General features: G+C 33.0%; 7 non-coding genes across 7 annotated transcripts; 4 read left to right on the top strand and 3 right to left on the bottom strand.

The window, feature by feature from the left end:
* Window positions 1-916: 916 nt before the first annotated feature.
* TRNAV-AAC (transfer RNA valine (anticodon AAC)) lies at window positions 917-990 on the bottom strand. The gene has a single exon. It is a non-coding gene; the product is annotated as a tRNA-Val (tRNA).
* Window positions 991-12099: 11109 nt separating this feature from the next.
* Window positions 12100-12173, bottom strand: TRNAV-AAC (transfer RNA valine (anticodon AAC)). The gene has a single exon. It is a non-coding gene; the product is annotated as a tRNA-Val (tRNA).
* An 8143-nt stretch (window positions 12174-20316) lies between these two features.
* TRNAE-UUC (transfer RNA glutamic acid (anticodon UUC)) lies at window positions 20317-20390 on the top strand. The gene has a single exon. It is a non-coding gene; the product is annotated as a tRNA-Glu (tRNA).
* Window positions 20391-20667: 277 nt separating this feature from the next.
* TRNAW-CCA (transfer RNA tryptophan (anticodon CCA)) lies at window positions 20668-20739 on the top strand. The gene has a single exon. It is a non-coding gene; the product is annotated as a tRNA-Trp (tRNA).
* A 303-nt stretch (window positions 20740-21042) lies between these two features.
* On the bottom strand, window positions 21043-21115 carry TRNAA-AGC (transfer RNA alanine (anticodon AGC)). Its single transcript has one exon. It is a non-coding gene; the product is annotated as a tRNA-Ala (tRNA).
* Window positions 21116-21274: 159 nt separating this feature from the next.
* Window positions 21275-21348, top strand: TRNAN-GUU (transfer RNA asparagine (anticodon GUU)). The gene has a single exon. It is a non-coding gene; the product is annotated as a tRNA-Asn (tRNA).
* A 2792-nt stretch (window positions 21349-24140) lies between these two features.
* Window positions 24141-24214, top strand: TRNAE-UUC (transfer RNA glutamic acid (anticodon UUC)). Its single transcript has one exon. It is a non-coding gene; the product is annotated as a tRNA-Glu (tRNA).
* Window positions 24215-26648: the final 2434 nt, after the last annotated feature.

Below are 26648 nucleotides of genomic sequence, written 5' to 3' on the forward strand. Positions count from 1 at the left end.
GCAGCTTACTTGGCAAGTCCCCTGCTTATAACTAAGGTTTCAGGGCCACATCATCAAATATGATGCCACATCAGCATGCTTTTTGCCAAGGTGTCCAAAACAGCCCCCCAAAAAAGTGAGACCAATAGGCGTGCAAAAGAGACCCCAATAGTTGTGCAGCCGATGTGGCATCACCTGATTGGTTACTTTTTACAATATTAGTACATTTCTTAACAACTATTGGTACATTTCCTAACAACTGTTGGTACATTTCCTAACAAAAATTGATATTTTTTGTTTCAAACAATAGGTTTTATTTGTTCAATTTTTGGAACAAAAGGTATCAACAACCCTCACAACAATTGGAACATGCTCAACTACTGGGTCCTTTCCCCTATATACTGTATTTCCCAAACTGCTTGTGTGTAAAATAATACAACTGAACTTCTCAACACAATATCTTCAAATCCCACACAAAGACTAGGGTAACACAACATCAAAGGGCTTGAAAAAACATGAGACAAGTACACATAACCCTCTTGAAATAAAATATAACGTGTGAAAAATTCAAAAAAACCCTTAACTAGGGTAGAGGAAATCTTTTAAAACACGACACCCTAGGGTTTGAAAAAATTTGCCACCTTTTTCTCAACATGAATCAAGCATAACAGGACTTTGAATCCAGCGACCTGGGTTCGACTCCCGGTAGGACCTTAGTTTATTTTGCTCCGTGCTTGGACATTCACAGTCATGACTTGCCGATTGCGTTTGAAAAGATTACAAAATATTTATTTCTTTCTGTGATATGAGTTTGCATCTCATTAGTTTTGAAAGAAAATAAAAAAAATCTTCCATATGTTGATGGAACAATGTTTGAACAAACATGATATTCTATTTGTCAGGAACAATCATCAAGACAAAATAAGAAAATAAGAAATGGCGCCGCCCAGACTTGAACTGGAGACCTTCAGTGTGTTAGACTGACGTGATAACCAACTACACCACGACACCTACTGAATTTAGCTTCCTTTTAAATAATTGTCAAATAATTTTAATATACATTTTCTTCAAAAGACTTCGATGGTGTTCAAAAATATCATGTAATTTCATTTTCTGGTTTCTTTTTTCAAAATATTTAATAAATAATGTTTAAAACAAATTTGGATATTTTTTGTCCTTTTTTTATTATCTATATCTCTCAACGATGCAAAATACGGGCATGTTCATGTGCTTTAAAAAATAATAGATGTATGTTTCTAGATTTTTTAAAGGCTAACCAATGATCTATTTGATTTCATGCTTTGATATCATATAAGATTGGGCTATGAGGCCACCTATGAATGCAAATGAGTGAAAGAAAAACATAAATAGAAAGTAAAAATTGATAGAATTTAAACTAAAAATTTTATTCATTAGGAATGCAAAACATATAAGTATGAGCAATAACAATGAAATTAATGAGTGGGTATTTATAAGATATACTACCCAAGAAACTAAAAACATAACCAATGTGTAATAAAGTAAAAAGGTCCCTAAGTAAACTTACCTAAATGCAAAGAAAACAAGTATGAGTGATTACAATGTAATACATGGGTGCGTATATATAGGATATACCATCCAGGAGGTTTAAACCACAACTAATGGGAGATAAAGTGAAAAAGTCCCTAAGTAAACTCAACTAAGTGTGAAAAGACCTAAGTGGAGAACTAGCTAGGAAATATAACCTATTTGCATTAACACTTTGTTAACCAAACTTCACCTTGGAAGTGATGGAAATCCTAATGCCTCAACATGGTGATGTGTGTTTTCTTTAGTGGGCCTTAGCCTATTTGTGCAAACAATGGTTCTTTTCCTAATGCTCATGGAATGGCCTTTTCTTAAGGCAATATATTCTAATGTTATTAGGTCATTACTTCAACACTTTTGGTTGATTTTTATTTTTCTTGTGCATGACTTCACCAACATTATTGATGTATTGTGTGACGCTCTAGTATAGCTCTATTCATGGGTCTTACCTTGATTTCAAAATAATTTAAACCTTTTGCTTGCCATTTGTAGTTATAGGACATTCAACACATTGTGTTGAGTGGTTTATATGCTTGAAAACTTATGCTATAGCTCCCAAGATGGTGCATGTAGATAGTTGAGTATATTTTAGCATGATGACAACCTAAAAAATATCTTCATGTTTTTGGTGGCTTCAATGGTTGTGGTTGAGCTACCTGCAAATATTTTAGGCTATGTCATATGCACCTTATATCTAATTTCTTCTTCTTCTTATGCTATGTCATATCATAATAACTTGGTTACCTCTTGTTTGGGTTTGAAGAAGTTGAGAAAATACAACTTCAGAGATCCCAAGAGCATCTGCAAGAAAAATACATGTCACAAGAGAAGAATTGAGGCAAAAACACAATAATGGCTCTGAAAAAAAGATTATCATTCAGAGAGGGAATAGAATAAAAAAGTACAATACAATCCTTATAAAAGGAGAATATGCAACCCTGAAGATGTGCAACCCTAAAGAAACCCTAAAGGGATAAAGTGTATTTAATAGCAAAAAAATGCATGAACCAAAAAATGCAAATATATGATGAAAGCAAATTTGGGTCCTGCCAACAAAGCCTGATTAGGTACCCAATCACAACCAAATCTCTATGAACCTGAGAAATAGAGAAAACCACGTGGGAAAAAACTCTACTCCAAAAAGAGATGGAAAATCATGCTAAAACAAACATGAAGGAAGGAAGGCCTCAATGAGACCCCCCGAGGACAACTTTGTTCACCCCAAGCATATAGCGCAACTGAAGGTAGCATGAAGATGCGAAAGGTTTAGTGAAGATGTCAGCAACCTGATCCTCTATAGGAATGTACTCGAAGATGAGTCCTGAATCAACTGTATGATGAAGTGCATGTGAAGCTAAATGTGTTTAGTCCTCTGGTGCTCCACTGGGTTGCGGGAAATGTGAATGGCACTCTTATTGTCACACCAAAGAATAGTGGGACTATCAGGAGGGAACCCAAACTTAGTCATCAACTGTCAAAGCCATAAAACCTCCTGACTAGCTAACACCGCTGCTCGATACTCAGCCTCTGTAGATGATAAAGCAAAAGCAAACTACTTCTTGCAAGACCATGTGATAGGGCCAGAACCAAGGCAAAAAAACAAAGCCAGAAGTAGACTTCTGATCATGAGCATCGCCAACCCAATCTGAGTCAGTGAAGCCAACAATGTGAGGGGATCCTGAAGTATAGTGAATGCCAAACTATATAGTGCACCGAATGTACCTCAAAATATGTTTGCCAACTTGCCAATGGCTCTCATGAAGATCATGGGAGAACCTAGAGACAAGACCAACCACAAAAGGAAATATTTAGAAGAGTATGTGTCAGGTACAACAAATTGCCAACCATTTTCTTGTATAAGGTAGGATCAACGGAAGGTGTAGAACAAGTGGCATACAAACAACACCCAACTGAAATGGTTTGGGTGCAGGCTTGCAAGCAAGCATGTCAAATCTGTAAAACATATCAAGAGCATACTTCTGCTGAAGTATGGAAATCCCACCGGAAGATTGAACAACCCGTAGGCCCAAAAAATAGTGCAGAAGGCCAAGATTTGTCATCTCCAACTGCTCCATCAAGGCTCTCTAAATATCCTGAATCAAGGAGGATGAGCTACCGATAATGATAAGATCATCAACATATAGTACAAGGATAACTATATCATCCCCCTGATGTTGAATATATACTGTGGGATCAAAATGACAACGTGTGAAGAGTGTGGAGAGAAAGAAAGAGTCCATCTTATCATACCAGGCCTGAGGAGCCTATTTGAGACCATATAATGAACGCTGAAGTTTGCAAACCAAAGAGAAATCTTGCACAAATCCTGGAGGCTGCTCCATATAGATCTCTTCATGAAGGTCTCCATGCAAGAAGGCACTCTTCACATCCATCTGAAAAACTATCCATCCCTATGAAGCGGCAAGCGAAAGTACAAAACAAATAGAATTCATCTTGGCGACATGAGCAAAGGTCTTGGAGTAATCAATACCCTCCACCTAAGAAAACCCCTTCACAACAAGATGTGCCTTATACTTATTAATAAAACCATTTGCAACATACTTGGTACGGTACACCCACTTGCATCGAACCACTTTTCGTCCTTTCGGAAGAGTACAAAGATCCCAAGTATGATTCTTCATCAAAGAAGAATACTCCTCATCCATGGCCCTATCCCACACTGGGTGACCCGTCGCCTCTGAAAATTTCTAAGGATCATCCGAAATGACATGACTCAGAAGAATAGAACCAGATGTCTATGTATGAGTACGACGAGAATCTAAAGGATCACCTGCCATAGAACCAACAACATCAACTGTAAATTGGGCCCACTTGGGCAAAGGATGAGTTGTGGGTGGTGGTGGTGGTGGTGGTGGAGATGGCAGACCATCATCGGCGTCATCCTCAAAGAATAAGGAATCCTCAAAAGATGAAGAGGGAGAAGGAAGTGAGGAAGAAGCTGGTGATGGAGAATCCATCTGAGGAAGGCACTCATCAAACTAGACATCCTACCTAAACAGGACCTCTTGGGAATCAGGATCAAACAACCTGTATGCCTTAACATCCTCATAGTAGCCAACATATATGAGTGGTCGGCTCTTCCTTTGAGCATTTGGAATAAATGCCCAAGCCTCACTACCAAAATACTCAGAATGATGAAATATCAGGCTTGACATGGGACCAAGCCTCCTCAAGAGTCATCTGGCACAATGCCCTATGAGGCATCCGATTCTGAATATAAGTGGTACAATTAACTGCCTCAGCCCAAAAAGAAGGCTTCATAGAACATGACTGAAGCATACAATTGGCCATCTCTCGTAGTGTTTTGTTCTTTCTCTTAGCAACACCATTCTGCTGAGGAGTGTGAGGAACTGATAACTAATGCTGCAAACCATGCTCTGTGTAGAAATATGTAAAAGCCTAATTCACATATTCTCTCCCATTATCTATGTGTATCCTCCAGATAGAAAGACCAGACTCTTTCTCTACAAATGTCTTAAAGACTTGAAATGAATCAAAGACATCAGACTTGTACTTAAGAAAGTACACCCATGTACGTCTGGAGAAGTCATCAATGAATGTGAGCACATACTTGGACCCTAAAAAAGATGGAGTCGAAAATGACATAAGATCACTGTGTATCAAATCCAAGGGTGCCTTAGCACATGTGGTTCTACCTGTAGGAAAATGATCCCGATGATGTTTTCCAAGTGCACAACCTTGACATACACCATCAGTATAGCATATCTGTGGAAGCCCAATCACAAGTGCCTGTGTGCTCATATACTATAAGTATCTGTAATTGACATGGCCAAACGCTCATGCCAAAGTCTGCTCACTGAATCTGCATGTGCTACAAGAGAAACACCTGAACCATCTAGACTCTCAAAACCATCAAACCTGTATAACCGAGAATCAGGATCAACACTGCCAGTAGCCACAACCAAATTAGGATCATGGAGATCTCTAATAACCACGCCATGTGGTGAGAACTCAACTATTTTACCATAGCTAGAATGACAAATCTGATAAATAGAGAGGAGGTTTGTCGAAATGTCAAGGAACGAGAATAACATCCTGAATACAACCACTTGTCAATGGAACAATACCTGATCTTGAACTTGAAAGTTGTGCTAAGTCACCAACTGCAATCTGTAAAGTATCATTGTGAGCAAGTGAGGTAACAAGTTGTTGTGACTGTGTCATGTGGTGAGAAGCCCCTGAATCAATAATCTAATTGAATACAAAAGTAATAGATCATGCATAAAGAGCATGTCCTTTTCCTGTAGAAGAGGAAGAAGGAGGTTGAGGAGAAGAAATATGATGTTGTTGCATGGCTTCCTCCAAAGCCTCTAAATGTTTCCAACATCGAGAAAGTGGATGTCCTTCCTTGCCACATAAACTGCAAAGTTCATCTGATTTCTTCTTAGTCTTGGAGGAAGACTCACCAGACTTAGAAGATTTCTCCTGTTTGGGATAGGACTTCGGTTTAATCAGACTTAGGTGGTGGCTTGGAGGAACTCTCACTGCCAGTTGAATCCTTCTTAGGCTTCAGTTTCTGCTTCTTGTTCTCTTTAGATGTTTGAGAAACCATTGCTTTGTTCTTTGATCCTATGAGAGTGTCCAACTAAGATAGGTGAGCCTGCTCACGAGTCAAGCGATCACAGAACACATCAACTTCACCATTTCATTCAAAAAGTGGATTGCCATAAGTTTCATTCATTTCAACTTAAAACAATAGTTTATGAATAAGTTGAAGATTATCCTTTCTTCTAGGATCAAAACTATCCTCTTCCAATATTTCTTTATTTGATTTCTTTGAGAAATATTTCAAGTTACAGAATTCATTTATGTTGATTGATCCCTTAATTTCATCATTCCCTCTTTTGCACTCTTGTCCTTTGAAGTGCCTACTTGTCACATCTTTATTTTCTGTTTGTGAGATATTATGTACATCTATTAGCTTATCCTCTTCTTTATATTGTTTTAGGGTTTCATAAACTCTAGATGTTCTTCTATCCTTTTTACTATCTTTTGTATTTCATCTCTCCATACCTTCAATGTTACATTTCCTTGTCTAACTACATCAAAGTGATTGGATTGGATACAATAAGTGACTTTTGGTTTACTTGTATTGGATATTTTTTGTTTCTCAACCCTTGACTTGGTAGTCGATGCCATGTACTCAATAGGCTGTAAAAGAGAATCAAGGATGCCATTTTTTTGTTTCTAAAATCACTGGAGAAGTTATCTTCAACACATGATCTAAGTTTAACCTCATTATTTATACTTGTCAAATTCCCTATACTTTCTTCCTTTGGAGTAACTACCTTCAAGGCTTTTAATGACACTTGTTGCAAAAATCTTGATCCTATATTGCATTCATGCTTTTCAACTTGTCTCATTAGGTCAAGGTGATGACATTTACGTTATTTAGGTGAGTGCTTCACCCTTATCTCTATGTAGTCTTCTAGAGACATATCACAATGGAATCCCAACTTAATCCAATCTTGTCGAATTTGATTTCGTAGATAGATTGTGGGCTCATTGATTTCTTGGTGTCCTTCCTTAGATGGAAGTGTTGGTGGTACTAACTTTGAATCTGTTGTAGGCATGTGTTTAGTTGGAGTTTAATTGAATTGAATTTTATTGTTGTCTCTTTTGTTGCCATTATTGTATACTAGTATTAGCCTTCTCAACAATTGATTTAATTTTTCTCGAGTGTTGTTGCATTGCAACATAGTTTGTATCAATCTTCAAATGATCTTCATCTTTTGCTCATCTGGAATGTTCTTCTCATAGGCTGGCAAGATTATAATCTTTGATACCACTTGTAATGTCCTAGGTTATGTTATTATTTATGAAGTAGGAACATTCAAATTATAAGAACCAAATGCAATAGACTTCTTTCCTTAATTTCACTATTAATACTTATAAATAATAATAATCAATACAAGATTGAATTGATACACAATGATTTCCACTTGATATGAAGTCAATCTCTCTGCAATTTCTGAATTAAAAATTAGTTGTATGCAAATGATCTTGATCAATGTATGTGTGCACTAAGTATAGTATTCCTTATGCTATTTATAGAGAGATTATCTTCGCTTTTCTTGATATGTTCAATAATGTGTATGCAATGATCCTCCTTATGAAGATAGCTATAAAGCTAAGTAAACTGCTATCTCAAATATCCCAATGAAAATATGCAGATGTAAGTATTGGCATCACCTTGCCATGATACTATGTTGTTCTTGGTGTTTAACTATATGCTTGCAACAATAGAAATAGTATTCACTGCAACAAAATATGATATGCTATTGTGAATTTTGGCAATGAATACTTGCAATTACAATGGGTTTGTTTCAGATATTAATCTGATTGGTGTAAGCACCTGATTATGGGCCTTTAGCCTTTCTCACTTCGAGCTCTTCCAAACTAGAATAATAAATAATATAAAATATAATTAATAATGTTGGGAATGATTGTGAAGGCCTTCTTATATCTTATTTTTTGGAATGATAAATTTTGTTGCCAAAAGATATGCATGTCTTATGTTCATTCATTTACTAATCATACCACTTCATTACCATTTTGGTTATCAATTAGACTTGCACTCTTAACCAATCTTATCTTATGATAATCGCATATGTTATCTTGTCTTATTCAATTTGTCTTGGTTATAATCACTATTGTTGCTTGTGATTACAATCACTATCTTTGTTTGACTCCATTAACACTTCTAGGTGTGACAATGTATCCATTATGTTGTCTTGTTCACATTAATTTCTTAATCGCTGATTAAGGGAATCGTGGTTCCCAAAAGACTTATTTGAATTGTTCCTTCATCAGATTAATCTGAAACGATTGAATTCTTACTATTATTACGTTGATGTTTGTGATCATCTTATGAGAATACTTAATTGTTTAGTGCTTGACTATCGATCAAATCTTCTTATTGCTCAAGTCAATAGCATGTATTCAAGTAGGATTGGTATCAGATGCATGTTGATCTTTTTTAAAATTGTTTTATTATCTTTTTATCTCTCATTGACACCAAGGAAAATCGTCTTATTTATAAGACTTCACGATTTTCCTTACTTCTAGAAAACTACCTTCTAATTATCTGATGGTGCAAAAGGTTTGCGATTCCTTGACTACATAAGGGTTTATTGCTATTATATTGTAATTGCAAATATGGGGACGTCACAATAGACCAAGTAGATCCTGAGAGGGATTGGAAATGATTGATGATAAACTCAAAAGGGATCGAAAGAAGTTGCAAGAAAAAATAAATCACGTAGATCAATTGACTCAGTTCATAAGAGGGTTTATCCAACTAGGGCAGACACCAGAGGAGTTACCACCACACCCAATATTGATGTCCAAAGAAGAGGTGGATATCATAGCTCAACAATAAAACACAAAGATATAGTGTTAGATGAATGGGTGCAAAGTGTTCCAAATGAAGTAAATAAAACTCTTTAGAAGGTAGTGTCAAGATATCTATCATCAATGCAAATGTTAAATAAGGTGGGCCAACTGCAAAAAAAAAAAAATGTAGAGATTCATTGGAACAAATTGAAATATAATTGTGGAGAATATTAGAAATGGAGCAAATGCCATTGAGTGTTCTAATAAGTAATGGCATATTATCAAAAGATCAACTCTCCAAGGTCATTGTGTGGAAAATATGAGAAGAATGATATATAGGTTGCTTGGATGAGTGGATGAAGACAATAAAGAGAATATTACATACCTTGAAAGATGCAAAGGAATAGGATAAGATAATTATCCAAGAACTTAAGGAGGGTCTTATTGAAGATGCCATTTAGGATAATGATGAAGGGGTAGTGAAAGGGTTTGAAATATGTCGAAACAATCAAATGGTTGATCCATTGTTAGGGATAAGTCCTCAATTCCTAAAAGGTTTGATGCAAATGAAACATGTAGCTCAAGGGTATGAACATGTCACAGAGAAAAGAGACAAAGAGAGTATAGATATGGAATACTTATACAAGGCTCAAATGGTCAGCTAGTCTTTGGAGGAGCAAGTTGAAAAGGAAGAAATATTGAAAGTTGTATTTTTCTTCGATAAGTTTGCTATATAGTAACAAGTGTGCAATATCAACAGATTCATAGTAGCATCACAACAATCAAATAGTTAAATTATCAACAAATTATAAATGACCACACTCGAGAATAGTAAAAGACTAGCGAAAGATCCTGAAGATTAAGACACGTGAAAGTTTCATTGACCGAGTCAATTTCATCTTTTCTATTGTATCTAGAAAGTTTCTATTGCTAGCTATCAAATTTGTCATTTATGATTTTATTAAACCTAATGTCTATAAAAGGCGATCAAGGTGTCATTTTAAAACAAATAAGAAATTGTAGAACTTTTGTTGAGCTAAGAAAAGCTTGTTGTTTTCTAAAGTCAATTATCTTGATTTCTTTTTAGTAGAAGAATTCAGTTTGTATTTTCTTTGCAAAATACAAAGCTTTGAAAGGTTTAAAGGTCATCAATAGCAAGACAACTTGATAATGTACTTTTGCTAATTTTGTGAATGCATAGCTTCGCGCATACAATTATTGGTGTGTTATGTTATTTCACTTGTTTATTGAATCTTTACTTGAAAAGGTAGCAAAAATCTGCATGAAATTGTGAGTTATCTCTGGTGAAGTGTGGATTCATTACCTTTCTATTTTGCATTTTCAGAAATTACATGCTTTAGAATTTGCAAAAGTTAGAAATAGATTTCTCTTGTCCCTTTATCTTTTGTAATTTCTTTAACAATTCATCCAAGCTCATTACATTTGAGATGTATAAGTGAAATAGTCTAAACTCACAAGTCAGTTTATTTGCATTATTCACTAGGAAGAAATACATCAGTGTCCTTTGTGAAACAGTAACAAACAATGGACCTAGAGTGAAACTAGTAGGTTAAGACCCAACCATCTTGAGCCTTGGAATTATATTTTTGATTTTCCAAGAAAGATAGGTTCCATTGTTAAGAATTCTATCTAGTTTGAAGTGTAACTACAATCTACATCAATAGAATTGTCAAACATCTTCAATTGTCTGACTTCCATTATGCTAAAATGAGACCAAACATCAAAGATTTGTGTTTTGTTTCATTATTGATGCAACTAAATTGAAAGTGGAAAGATTCTTGAGTATCTTCTTCCCTTTGGGAGAAACATGAGAAAAATACTTTCTCCTAAACCATTGGTGCATCTAAAACCATTAAAATGTAAATTCTAGAGTTGTGAACATTTATAGGTGCTAACAACTAATACTTTACATATATTTCTCTAAAGATAGGTATGCTAGTTTTAGAATATAACAATATACTTAAATTATATAAAATTTAAATAAATGACCTCCGCATTCTAATAATTTACACTCTCTCTCTCTCTCTCTCTCTCTCTCTCTCTCTCTCTCTCTCTCTCATGTGTGTGTGCAAGAGTTCTAGTTTAAATAGTTTGTTAGGCTTGGCCAATGTTTTAGCTTGAGTATTCTTATCGATCTAGAAAGAGTTGTTGAAGATGACATGAGTGTTTTTTTATTATCACTTGGTAGAGGGGTTGTTTCATATAACAAAGGTGACAATGTGTTGGGTATGTTTACAACCACAGAGATTTGGAGATTTCCATCCCTTTCTCTATGGGTAATATTAGTTTGAATTCTATCTATTTGACCAATGTTGCCCCTTGGATCACCACTATCAATGACAACACACTAAACATGGAATGATTGTAATGTCTTTTTGGTCATGGTAGACAAACATAGGTTCACGACCCTTTAAAAATTCATTTCGGACTAAATATGACTTCTCTTTTTACTCCTTAAAACCAACATTTGATAGGCGGCCAAAATAAAAACAAACATAAAAAACTAATGCATGTGCAATGAATATGACTTCTATGGTTTTGTATTCTTCTTATCAATTCTCAACCATTAATTTAATAAATTAGCTCAATTTCTCTACTTAAAAAATACCTTCTATAATAATAAATAAATAAAAAATGACAAAACTATATTATACAATTTAAGTTATAAAAATGTGAAAATTAAATGACCATCTCCCATAACTTATAATGTCATAAAGAAGATGTGTTTCGTTTGGTATCATGAAGAAAGCAAAATACAACCAATGATTCCATTAAATATTTGATCTTATAAACACAATCAAAATAAAATTCTCAATCATTAATTTATCCAATTGTTTCGATTTATACTAGAAAGAATACCTTGTAACAATTATAAAATTATCCAATTGTTTCAATTTATACTAGAAAGAATACCTTGTAACAATTATTAAAATAAAAAATAATAGAATTGTATTATAAATTTAACTAAGAAAAATGTGAAAACTAAATAACTATTCTCCCTTATATGAAGAGGATGTATCTTTTCATAGAAAACAACCGATGCAACCAATGAATCCATAAAATATTTGAACTCGTAAATATTATTAAAATCAATTTATGAACTCGTATACAGCATTAAAAAATCAAATTATTTCATTTGCAAGCCTAAAATACAAATGGCGCCGCCCAGACTTGAACTGGAGACCTTCAGTGTGTTAGACTGACGTGATAACCAACTACACCACGGCACCTGATGGATACATAAAACAATTTCCATGATTCCTTTTCTTTTCTTTAACATTTCCAATTTATTTGTTTCCCTTTCCGTTGCCGACGTTGGTACCGGAATTTCAGTTTGACATATAAATCAGAAAATATTTGACATTCCAGAAAAGTCAGAGTCAAATTTCTGTCAAAACGGTTTGATGATGGTCAAGAATCCAGTTTGGTGTGCACTCTAAAATTTATAACTTGATATTCCATATCTATCATATTTTCATTTGAAAATAATATTGTTGATTTAAAATGCAATAAACATTGAAATGGACCAAAAATTTCTATTGTCTAATGTCTAAATAAATATTGTGATTTGTAAGAAAATAAACATTGTTTGTGTTGATTAGTTATTTGTTTATGGCATTTGTTGATTTTAATAGATCTATATTCAATTATATTTGATTCTACATACATACAATATTTCGTTATCAAATAAATCAATAAATATTTTTTCTTTAACCTACATAATTAGTGGATGAGCTAGAAATCATTATTCATGTTCATATTTTTGCTTTCTTTTTCAATACCGTCAAATGATATTATAGCTCAGGTTGAAAGGTCTTATAGAAGATTGAAGATCATATTGAAATCCATTTTATCATTCCACTTGTTATAGACAATAGAAAATCTTGTGTGTTTGTGAACAAAAGAAATCCAATTGCATGATCATTTCTAGCAAATTAAAATTTATTAGTTAAAAATAGACAATGCATTCAATGTTTGTAGGTCTGTCCAATCACTCCAAATTTTGAATTGGATGTGAGGTTTGTAAGGAAATCTTGCTACAATTTATACAACATATTAATGTGATAGAATTATTTAAATTATTTTCCTACCTTAATAAATCTTAAAATAAAAATATAATTAAAACTATGTGATATTTAGGATTAGATGACTCTTGTACCAGTTTTATTTTCCACCACATGAAATGATGAACAATTTATACAAAGTATTTATGTGAAGAAAACCTTTCACGCCAATACCATCTTAAGTGCAACTTAGGGAGAATGCACATGAATGCAAACAATGGAAGATGTGAAATAGGCCCTAGCTACTAAGCCATATTAGGTACCCATGTGCAAATGCAATGCAATCTCTCACAAATAAAGAAAAGGAGACAACCCAGTGGGATAAAACTCCTCCCCAAAGGAGAGGTGAAAACAAAATTCTCCAGACACTCCTCCCTCAATATATAGTATCTTGTAATTACGGTTGGTGCTCGACAATAAATGTTGAAGATGATTCGATCTCACAAACAATGTTCCTCCCCTTAGGCAAAAACAAAACCAAGATGGTATGTAGGATGTCTTCCCATTTTCGAAAGGACTATGAGAATAGATATATGAAGTGTGATTTCTCTGAACTACTCAAATGTCACCATGATGATATCGAAAGATGTCAAAATCAAATCATGAATTCTAGGTCACACTGATGAAGATGAGAATCTAGAATATCCTAGAAACAAATGTAGAGCACAATCCAAAGACAAGGAAATATCTTGTAAAGATAAAGAGACCTCCCCAAAATACTAGTCAAACGTATCCATGCTCATGTTAAACTAGGAAGAATGATCATATAGAGAATGAATAAGAGCATTTAGAGTGTTCTCGCAAAACTCTGAAACAAGATCATCTCCATTAAAAAGAAGATGAATGTGATTAATGACATCTCCCAATTATAAAAATATAGGACTTAAAAAAAAAATCTAAAATTTCTATGAAGTGATCATCCCATGTAGCCATATCTAGAAGACAACGTGAGTCCTATTTCAATAAATCACAACAAGCCAAAATTATGGCAACATAAGTGTCATTAAAAGAGATAGTAGATGAAGGAGATGAAATATAAACACATGTATTTAGAACCTTAAAAGATGAAAGAAATACAAGATTGAAATGATCATACTAATTTTCTCAAAGGTGTCCATACTAGATACATGATAGTGTGTACATTAGCCAAAGGAATAATAGGAGAAAAATAATAGAAGGTGCAGATTCAATATTTGGTGATCAAACTCCCTAAATGCAACAATATCCATGGTATGTAAATTCTGGGTTATGATAAAATCTGATCTAAACTCAACACTCTTTCCTGCTCCACCATGTATGATTTTATAGATAGAAAAGGTTATTGGTTGACAAAGAAGGAACACAAGGAACATTACTGAAGGCTTTATCTTCCATGTCATTAGATTGTTTCCCACAAACATGCATATATGTGTTGTTAGCCATCAACATATGTGGTGATGAATACAACTCAAATAAATAGAGTATAATCTATGATGAAGCCATATGATGGGAGACTCCAAAATCAAGTATCCACCTCTTCGAATCAAAATCTCTAAACCACAACAAGCGCTTGTTTCTTATGTCCCTCTAGCTTTGATGAAGAAGTATAACATGAAAACTTTGAGATATTTGAAGACAAATTGATTTGATTCTTCTTAAGAAGATGCTTCAACTCATCAATTTTTGTTTTGAATAAGATTGGTGATCATTATGGTCCGAGATTTCCTACAATTAAAAAGAAGATGAATGTGATTAATGGCATCTCCCAATTATAAAAATATAGAACTGAAAAAAAAAATCAAAAATTTCTATGAAGTGATCATCCCATGTAGCCATATCTAGAAGACAACGTGAGTCCTATTTCAATAAATCACAAGAAGCCAAAATTATGGCAACATAAGTGTCATTAGAAGAGATAGTAGATGAAGGAGATGAAATATAAACACATGTATTTAGAACCTTAAAAGATGAAAGAAATACAAGATTGAAATGATCATACTAATTTTCTCAAAGGTGTCCATACTAGATACATGATAGTGTGTACATTAGCCAAAGGAATAACAGGAGAAAAATAATAGAAGGTGCAGATTCAATATTTGGTGATCAAACTCCCTAAATGCAACAATATCCATGGTATGTAAATTCTGGATTATGATAAAATCTGATCTAAACTCAACACTCTTTCCTGCTCCACCATGTGTGATTTTATAGATAGAAAAGGTTATTGGTTGACAATGAAGGAACACAAGGAACATTACTGAAGGCTTTATCATCCATGTCATTAGATTGTTTCCCACAAACATGCATATATGTGTTGTTAGCCATCAACATATGTGGTGATGAATACAACTCAAATAAATAGAGTATAATCTATGATGAAGCCATATGATGGGAGACTCCAAAATCAAGTATCCACCTCTTCGAATCAAAATCTCTAAACCACAACAAGCGCTTGTTTCTTATGTCCCTCTAGCTTTGATGAAGAAGTATAACATGAAACCTTTGAGATATTTGAAGACAAATTGATTTGATTCTTCTTAAGAAGATGCTTCAACTCATCAATTTTTGTTTTGAATAAGATTGGTGATCATCATGGTCCGAGATTTCTTACAAGTAAAAAGAAGATGAATGTGATTAATGACATCTCCCAATTATAAAAATATAGGACTTAAAAAAAAAATCAAAAATTTCTATGAAGTGGTCATCGCATGTAGCCATATCTAGAAGACAACGTGAGTCCTATTTCAGTAAATCACAAGAAGCCAAAATTATGGCAGCATAAGTGTCATTAAAAGAGATAGTAGATGAAGGAGATGAAATATAAACACGTGTATTTAGAACCTTAAAAGATGAAAGAAATACAAGATTGAAATGATCATACTAATTTTCTCAAAGGTGTCCATACTAGATACATGATAGTGTGTACATTAGACAAAGGAATAATAGGAGAAAAATAATAGAAGGTGCAGATTCAATATTTGGTGATCAAACTCCCTAAATGCAACAATATCCATGGTATGTAAATTCTGGATTATGATAAAATCTGATCTAATTTCAACACTCTTTCCTGCTCCACCATGTGTGATTTTATAGATAGAAAAGGTTATTGGTTGACAATGAAGGAACACAAGGAACATTACTGAAGGCTTTATCTTCCATGTCATTAGATTGTTTCCCACAAACATGCATATATGTGTTGTTAGCCATCAACATATGTGGTGATGAATACAACTCAAATAAATAGAGTATAATCTATGATGAAGCCATATGATGGGAGACTCCAAAATCAAGTATCCACCTCTTCGAATCAAAATCTCTAAACCACAACAAGCGCTTGTTTCTTATGTCCCTCTAGCTTTGATGAAGAAGTATAACATGAAACATTTGAGATATTTGAAGACAAATTGATTTGATTCTTCTTAAGAAGATGCTTCAACTCATCAATTTTTGTTTTGAATAAGATTGGTGATCATCATGGTCCCAGATTTCTTACAACTAAAAAGAAGATGAATGTGATTAATGACATCTCCAAATTATAAAAATATAGGACTTAAAAAAAAAATCTAAAATTTCTATGAAGTGGTCATCCCATGTAGCCATATCTAGAAGACAACATGAGTCCTATTTCAATAAATCACAAGAAGCCAAAATTATGGCAGCATAAGTGTCATTAAAAGAGATAGTAGATGAAGGAGATGAAATATAAACACGTGTATTTAGAACCTTAAAAGATGAAAGAAATACAAGATTGAAATGATCATACTAATTTTCTCAAAGGTGTCCATACTAGATACATGATAGTGTGTACATTAGCCAAAGGAATAATAGGAGAAAAATAATAGAAGGTGCAGATTCAATATTTGGTGATCAAACTCCCTAAATGCAACAATATCCATGGTATGTAAATTTTGGATTATGATAAAATCTGATCTAAACTCAACACTCTTTCCTGCTCCACCATGTGTGATTTTATAGATAGAAAAGGTTATTGGTTGACAATGAAGGAACACAAGGAACATTACTGAAGGCTTTATCATCCATGTCATTAGATTGTTTCCCACAAACATGCATATATGTGTTGTTAGCCATCAACATATGTGGTGATGAATACAACTCAAATAAACAGAGTATAATCTATGATGAAGCCATATGATGGGAGACTCCAAAATCAAGTATCCACCTCTTCGAATCAAAATCTCTAAACCACAACAAGCGCTTGTTTCTTATGTCCCTCTAGCTTTGATGAAGAAGTATAACATGAAACCTTTGAGATATTTGAAGACAAATTGATTTGATTCTTCTTAAGAAGATGCTTCAACTCATCAATTTTTGTTTTGAATAAGATTGGTGATCATCATGGTCCGAGATTTCTTACAACTAAAAAGAAAATGAATGTGATTAATGACATCTCCCAATTATAAAAATATAGGACTTAAAAAAAAAATCTAAAATTTCTATGAAGTGATCATCCCATGTAGCCATATCTAGAAGACAACGTGAGTCCTATTTCAATAAATCACAACAAGCCAAAATTATGGCAACATAAGTGTCATTAAAAGAGATAGTAGATGAAGGAGATGAAATATAAACACATGTATTTAGAACCTTAAAAGATGAAAGAAATACAAGATTGAAATGATCATACTAATTTTCTCAAAGGTGTCCATACTAGATACATGATAGTGTGTACATTAGCCAAAGGAATAATAGGAGAAAAATAATAGAAGGTGCAGATTCAATATTTGGTGATCAAACTCCCTAAATGCAACAATATCCATGGTATGTAAATTCTGGATTATGATAAAATCTGATCTAAACTCAACACTCTTTCCTGCTCCACCATGTGTGATTTTATAGATAGAAAAGGTTATTGGTTGACAATGAAGGAACACAAGGAACATTACTGAAGGCTTTATCATCCATGTCATTAGATTGTTTCCCACAAACATGCATATATGTGTTGTTAGCCATCAACATATGTGGTGATGAATACAACTCAAATAAATAGAGTATAATCTATGATGAAGCCATATGATGGGAGACTCCAAAATCAAGTATCCACCTCTTCGAATAAAATCTCTAAACCACAACAAGTGCTTGTTTCTTATGTCCCTCTAGCTTTGATGAAGAAGTATAACATGAAACCTTTGAGATATTTGAAGACAAATTGATTTGATTCTTCTTAAGAAGATGCTTCAACTCATCAATTTTTGTTTTGAATAAGATTGGTGATCATTATGGTCCGAGATTTCTTACAATTTACGTGGATTTAGGCTTCTCCTTCTTATATGATTTCTCTTGAGAGGGAAAGGATTTAGATTCTTTATGTATATGGGAGACTCCAAAATCAAGTATTCACCTCTTCGAATCAAAATCTCTAAACCACAACAAGCGCTTGTTTCTTATGTCCCTCTAGCTTTGATGAAGAAGTATAACATGAAACCTTTGAGATATTTGAAGACAAATTGATTTGATTCTTCTTAAGAAGATGCTTCAACTCATCAATTTTTGTTTTGAATAAGATTGGTGATCATTATGGTCCGAGATTTCTTACAATTTACGTGGATTTAGGCTTCTCCTTCTTATATGATTTCTCTTGAGAGGGAAAGGATTTAGATTCTTTATGTAGTTTAATATTTTTCTTCTTTTATTTCTATCAGGTGTAGTAGAATAAATATTATCCCACGACTTATATGAAGAGAAAACTCCTTTCATTAAGAGGGTGTGTTTTTTCTAATACAATAAAGAAAGTCGAATACAACTGATGCAACCAATAACTTGAATTAAAATATTTGAACTCATAAACATAGGAAAAAGCTAATAAATTTGAATAGTTATCAAATACAAGTTTCAATCCAAAATGATATCTGTCGTCACTTAGACTTGAACTATATGCAATCCAAAATCTAACTACAAGTGAGGAAAGAGCTAATAAATTTGAACTATTTAATAAAATAAGCTAATAATAAAATTAATAATCTTGACCTTTGGGTCAATGCCTCTAGTTAAGAGAAAAATTCAAGATTTGATAATGAATAAATAATTATGAAGGATTCCTAGAACCAAATAGTGGTAAGAATAGATTTAATCGATAAAATAGTAAATAAATGACAATAGACTATTATAGTAAAGAAAATACAAAATAATAATAGTGCATAGGTTGTGATAATGTTGATAAAAGAAAATTGTTATATAGAATATGTTTGTTTGTAGAGAGATGGTTACAAAATGAGAATACAAATGAAAGTATTTTCAAGGAATATACTACAATTGCAGAAAACAAAGAACTGATTACACCCTCACACTAGATATTGATTGGAGGATGAACCCATAAATGAAATAAATACATGAATTCAATAACAATAAATATTTATCTAAATTGACACTAACAAGATCATCATGCTGAAGTTATAGTAGGATGAATGTTGAAATCATAGTGACAATTGTAAAATCATCATGATGGCTTTACAACCATTATGTGTTGTCAACCAACAATTTTGACTTGGTTGGAAAACCAAAGCAACAAGCATAGAAAAATCACACAACCTTCGGCCTTCGATCAATATTAATGCACATGGAAGAGTCAAGGCTAGATAGAAGACATAATAAGAAAGATCGTAAGACTCTAGTGACAAGATATGCCATAAGAATCAATGTTAGCCAACAAGTTTTATGTCATAGTTGTTTAGGATGAGCATTTAACTATCATAAAACACAAAATTGTTGGTCCATATATTTTTGGGTACTCATGTGTCTTGGTTTCTAAATTGAACATTGAGATAAACATTCAATAAATATTTATTTTGCATGTGATTGGTATGTCTTTTTATAGGATTTACTATTATCATTGATATCATATATGCTTTATAGATGTTACATGTTGACATGAAGTATTTCTCTAAATATACCCTTCATACATATATATAGTTATGATGATAATTTTTGGTAAATAGTTGCTCCTTTTGATATATATTATCTATATAAATTTATGTTATTGTCTAAATACATTCATAATGTAATCACATTAGTTAAGTTTTTTTATATCTATCTACTATTTAAGACTGCCTTTTTTAAAATGATCATTCTTCCAATTAAAATTTATCATAAATAATAATCAATATTAATAAATTTAATGATCTTAATAATTTTACCATCAAATTACTAATTTAAGTATTATTAAATAACCAATAAACATAAATATACAAAATTAACAATTTAAAATATTATTTCTTTGTTACAGATGAGCGGAGGCCATGATCTCAGCATCATATGATATTCTGTCTGTGAAATATTACTTTGAATAATAAATAAGAAATGTAGTTTCCATCAATCCGTTGTCGTCTAGTCCGGTTAGGATATCTGGCTTTCACCCAGACGACCCGGGTTCAAATCCCGGCAACGGAAATTTTACAGTTTTGCTAAATTCGAGTCTTCCTTTGCTAAATTGATCGGCGGAGTATGTCTGAGCACTCATCCTTTGCAACAAAAATCACAAGTTTTGCTTGAAGTTAATGCATTTTATCTATTATTAATGTCGTTTGTAGTTAACTTTTAGTATCAGAAATGCAAGAAGCAGTGTACTAGAAATTCAATAAATGTAACCCTACTACAAAATCATTCATTAACCAATCACCTATTTGATAAAATGTTAAATTGACAACAATTTCAATATTCCATAACAGGATCCGTGGCGCAATGGTAGCGCGTCTGACTCCAGATCAGAAGGTTGCGTGTTCGATTCACGTCGGGTTCAATCCCTCCGTCCATACAAATTTTGAAAGTTTTTCATTGTTGGAGATGACATTCATCGTTTGTTGATTATTTGCATGTTCGTGTGTAACAGCGAATCCACCATCCTCTGTTTGATAGAAAAATGAATTCGTAAGAACTTCAAGTGATCATAACAAAGATTAAATTTAATTCAACTAATTTTGATTATTTGCAAGTTCGTGTGTGTAACAGCCAATTCATCTTCACCTGTTTGACAAAAAGACAGTAGGTCGACCGATTTCAATTGCAGGTGAAATTGAAAAGTTTAGAGAAGCAAAAAATGCAATGGAGATGCGGGGTATCGATCCCCGTACCTCTCGCATGCTAAGCGAGCGCTCTACCATCTGAGCTACATCCCCTTGGTTTCCATTTGGTGCTCTATTTCTGTTATTTTATAAACAAATACGAAGTTTTGCTGAACACTTAAATCGTGAAGTTGTGTTGAGCTGCGCTCTTTTGTGAATTTTGTTTTTTGTGTATCATATTAATAATAACAAAGATATAATTAACCTCATCTCGCTGGAATAGCTCAGTTGGTTAGAGCGTGTGGCTGTTAACCACAAGGTCGGAGGTTCAAGCCCTCCTTCTAGCGTCTGTTAGCTTAACTTTTTCAACATTTAGCTCACTTTACTCACAAAATCATGATCTAACCTTTCTAATCAATCTCAATGTTTATTAGTAATATTGATTTCACTTTTAATTTTCTAGTTTTATAACTACTTATGATCATTGTTTTTTTAATATTAATTGACTCTTTCAGCTAATTCAAGTTCAGCTAAGGGGTTAAGGGCTAGGAATTCAAGGATTTCTCTTACACCAAAGTTGTTTGTTGTTTTTTTAATATTAATTGACTCTTTCAGCTAATTCAAGTTCAGCTAAGGGGTTAAGGGCTAGGAATTCAAGGATTTCTCTTACACCAAAGTTGTTAAGGGCAAACCTTGGGGTCATCCTCTTTAGCTGTCACAAGCTTTGTACTTGGCAAAACCTGATTTTTAATAGACTTTTTGTAAATCATTTAACTTCCCTTGTAGACTAAGGGCTGCTTGACATTAGATAATGTTTAACATTTATATTAACAATCAAATTGTAAACAAACATAAAAATATGCATAAAAAGTCATTATTCTCATTACTAATTAAGATGTTAGCTAACATCTCCATCTAAAATATGTAGAATTTTTATGTCGAATCTTAAAGTTACAAGTGCGGAGTTTCTAAAATCTATAATCTTATATTTCCGTGTTTTGGGTTCCCAAAAATCTATATAACCTTATGTTTTCAGGGAGAGTGAATTTTTTAAATAGTATCTATTGATATAAATGATTTTTCATTATTATTTAAAAAGATTGATGGAAATAAGCCTGTGGAGGAGAATCTCTATAAGGAGCTCTGCAACCATGTGTTGAGGAAGTGAGGCATGGTGTTTGCTTAAACTCCAAGCATTCTAAAATGAACAATTCTAGCCAAAAAAGAAATTGCTGAGGAGATAAAAGGCCGGTGTACAACAAATAATGATTTGCAAATGTCTCAGGAGCTAAGTTCAATCTTTCTACATTGCTTCCGTATCACATGCAGGGTGCAACTGTTCTAAGTAGAGCTGACCATAAAAATGAATTTTCATTCAGTCTCTTGAAAGAGCTACTTTGTTTGTATTAAATATTGATAATGTTTCACACTAAAATATAAAGAAAACAACTCATGCAACCTATATATCACTCAAATAAAAGTAAATAAAAACCTTAAAACCTGAATTCTTAACAAAGATCATAATTGTTGTTCATTTTACAAACTTGAGAAAGGTCTTGACTAAGCAACCAAAAAGTCTCATATTTCAAACCATAGTACATCTTCAAAAGCTACACTTACTATTTGCAAACAATATTATGTAAATGGAAATGAAATCAGACAGCTATACTGCTTAACTAGTCACTCAGGAGTTGTACATTAGTGTTAATATATTATAGATCAGTTTTTCACTCTTGCAACGCATGAAAACAAGAAATTGGATTGAACTCATCAACATCTAATTATTGTTGGTGTTGGAAATAAGCCACATCCGGACCGACGATGGACTGGTTCAAGAGGGGCCAGTAGCTCAGTGGTAGAGCACTCCAACAGCGAATGGAAAGTCCTAGGTTTGAGTCCTAGCTGGTCCATGTCTCAACATGGCATCCAGACCAACGATGTCCATGTCTCAACAATTATTGCTGCTATTGTACTACAAGAATATAAAAAAATTGAGCTTATGTGTTGAATTTAGAAGTGTGGTTGTAGAGAAAGATACTTTCAAGCTCCCAAATGGGAACAAAATTAGTCATGACAGAGAAAATCACATAAGCCTGCTTTCTTATGATTTTGCAGATAGAATCCTTTTAACTCCTAGGATTTTGATGCTTTCTACTTAGTAGCTTGAGTCTCATAGAAGCACATCCATGCAAGAAAAGAGTTCCAAGATTCTTCTTGAGTCTAGACTATCTTAATTTTATTCACAGTCCTAACTATCCATGTTTCTTTTCTCTACACCAGCCATTTCCGATGTCATAATAGAATCACACATAGAAGAGTCACACAAGAACTCGCTATACATAAATCAGTTTTAATGGTGATTCTGCTCTCAGATGAAAATGATTCATAGTTCATAGATATACAAAAATGCCACTAATCCAAAACACTCCATGTCAAGAAAAGTATGTGAACATTTCAAGTTGTTAGTCAACATGCAGATAAGTGGTTATTCAATCTACAAAAAAGATGCTAAGATCCCATTTGCAATGGCAAGAAGAAAAAATGCTCTCTGCATTCACATGCTGTTTTAGTTGGTAATTACTGATATATTTGATCTATGCAAGTTAAAGAACAATTACTAGCAATTTATTTTACTTAAATTACAACAGAGCAGTTTCATTGATGTTAGATGTGGGAAGCTAACATTTTAAGGCCCATTAGTAGTAATGTGTCATGCTATAAACATTGGAGATTAGTAGCAATTGTGTATAAGAGATTAAAGCTTGTTTTCATCACACCATTTGACTGCAAAATATTTTACATTTATATCAGTTGGTTTCATTATTTCTTATCTTTAATTTCTCTTCTAACATTCAACTTTTTCATACTCAATAACTTTTTTATGCCTTTTATTCAACAAGCTTGTCAAAATCATATCTAATAAATCTTTCATCCTGAATGTCTACTAATAGACTCAAATTTATCAGAATTTTCTTCACATCAACTTGCTATTTTTCACAAATTGTTTCAAACTTTCATAACTAGACGACCGGGGTTCAAATCCCAGCAACGGAAGCGTAGCACTTTCCAAAGTTTTTACAGAGTCGATAGCAAAATCTTATATTTTTAATTGAAATCCTGGCATAAACAGTCATCTGTCTCCGTTGTCGTCTAGTCCGGTTAGGATATCTGGCTTTCACCCAGACGACCCGGGTTCAAATCCCGGCAACGGAAGCTCAAATTTTGCTAGATTGAAATCTCTGTATAACATAATTTTCTTTTTTTGGTTGGAGAACTAAATCATCGAACTTTTTTCTTTTATAACATATTTTGTTAACACTAGGTCAACTGTGACAATTAAAGATGTTAAACTACTAATATATCAGAAAATTCATTCAAAAGTGATGTTTATTTTTCAATTAATAGAGCATCTTTTCTATATACATAGAATGATCACCATAAAATTGACCTTAATTATTATTGTGCCAATATTATATGATTAAAACAATAAGAAACCAAGCAAAAGGGCTTCAACTTCTACTTCATTTGAAGATCAATTCCCTCAAATTATCATAGAGACAATTTTTTTTTAGGATTTTCATGAGTAACCTCCGATTACTCCATCTTATGATTTGCTAATATTATGCTTGATTATATCATGCTTTTTTATTTGTATTGGAAATTGAGTGATTTCTTTAATTTATAGTGTTGATACCTTCAATGATGAATATTTCAAAGATTAAGCTAGTTTGTTCTTGGGAGATTAGAAAAGGGAGTGTGTATTTTTATATGGCCCTTCATTGACTTTTATAGGACTTTATACATAGTGTTACAAAAGGAGATTTTTCAAAAATCTATAAAAGATTCAAGGGAAGCATTCTTGGGGATTAATGTAATAAATATACAATTGAGTTCTTTCAGTCTCTTTTGAATATTTGTGCTTCACAACAAACCACCATGACTTATTTTTTAATGATATACCAACATCTCTAAAAGGAAACATGAAATCCATTAGACCTTTGGGCTTTGTTTGAGTTCACTTCGAATGAATCCAAATTCATCTCCTCCTTAACGAAAGGAGTCATTAATATTTGAATATCTTCACTTCGATTAGTAAAGGGAATGAAATATAAGAAGTCTATTTGCTCCTACAACCTTGAATCCCCCTCACTTGCAAGAGTTTCACTGAAAAAGAAGATTGATTCAACTCCGATGGGTTTAGGATCAATGAGAGATTCTCCACTATGAAATTTTATAAAAGTATTTTTTGTAGCTCCTCCTTTCCCAAGTTAAGTTGTTAAAAAAATAATGCTCTTTTCACCCTTAGCTAGCTAAATTTCTCCAAAAATTTTACCTCTAGATTTTATTTTCCTTTGCTTGGACATTTATTAATTTTGATATAAGAGATCTTTCTTCATGAATTGACCCTAGTCCATTCCTCTAACTATGATTAATCTATTGAGAGTGTTTAGTTCCGTTTCTATCCATTCTTTTTCAACAAAGTATTCTTGAAAATTAGTTTATTATTTCAATCTTAATGGATTTTTTAAGACAATGAGTTTTTTAGTAGAGCATATATATTGGTGATTCTTATTTTTAGAAGCTCACTTCATCAATGTTTGACAAGATCTATGAAAAGATGATCTTAAAACTACATATTTTTAAAGTTGAAGGTACATTTGGGCTTTAGATGATCTTCAATGACTTTTAAAGTCAACAAAAGGTGATCTAAAACCAAGCATATAATTATTTAACATTTTATAAAATCGTTATGCTCAATCCATTTAGGAAATATAAAAAATAATATCCAATCTCTTTACTATTTTAGTTAAACTAGGCCTTTTGTTTGTCCAATGTTCCGTTCCTAGGTGTTAAATCTAAGAGTGTATTCATTTATATAAAGGGACTAAAATCATGACTTTGAATACTTCCCTATTTTTCATTAATATTGTAGTAAAGTATAATTCACATATCATGTATAATTAATTTATGAGTTTTATAATGTATCAGATAATCTCCCATAGTTATCTCCTAATGGCGGGCCACTTACACGGGGCTTCACTAGCTAGGAAATATTCTATGACGTGCATTCATATTGAGGGGTTTAATATACCAAAAATAAGGGTACAATATATTGCCTATCAGTGAAAATAGGGGGATTTTTAATTTGGGTTATGAAAAAATGCAATATCTGGTGAAAATAGGGAGGCTTTTAATTCGCGTTATGTATTGGGAGGGGGTGAAAAAAGAAGAAGTTTAGGGCAATATTTTTTGAAAATAGGGGGATTCTTTAGTATGCCATGAATGCGTGTGCTATAACCCAATTTCACTAAGTGAAGCCCTCATGGGCACTTAGGTCAATTTATGATGAAAATATAAAATTATATTTTAGAGATCATTTTAGTTGCCTAAAAGAGTTTCCAGTTAATTATTTGGTTGACCATACCTACTTCGATAAAAAATTGAAACCATGAGAAAAACCTTTTGGTTTGATAGTTGAGGTATACATTCATGCTAAAGAGTTTCTACCAATTTAAGGGAGCGAGCCATCTTGAAGAAAATGAATTGACCAATTTTGATAAGGTATTTGTAATCTCCTCATTTCAATTATAATACTTTAAGTTGTGTATAATTCTAATTTGAGGATTCCTCAAGCTCAACTAATGCT

This window comes from Cryptomeria japonica, chromosome 6 (genome assembly GCF_030272615.1).
Source record: "Cryptomeria japonica chromosome 6, Sugi_1.0, whole genome shotgun sequence".
Lineage (NCBI taxonomy): Eukaryota > Viridiplantae > Streptophyta > Pinopsida > Cupressales > Cupressaceae > Cryptomeria > Cryptomeria japonica.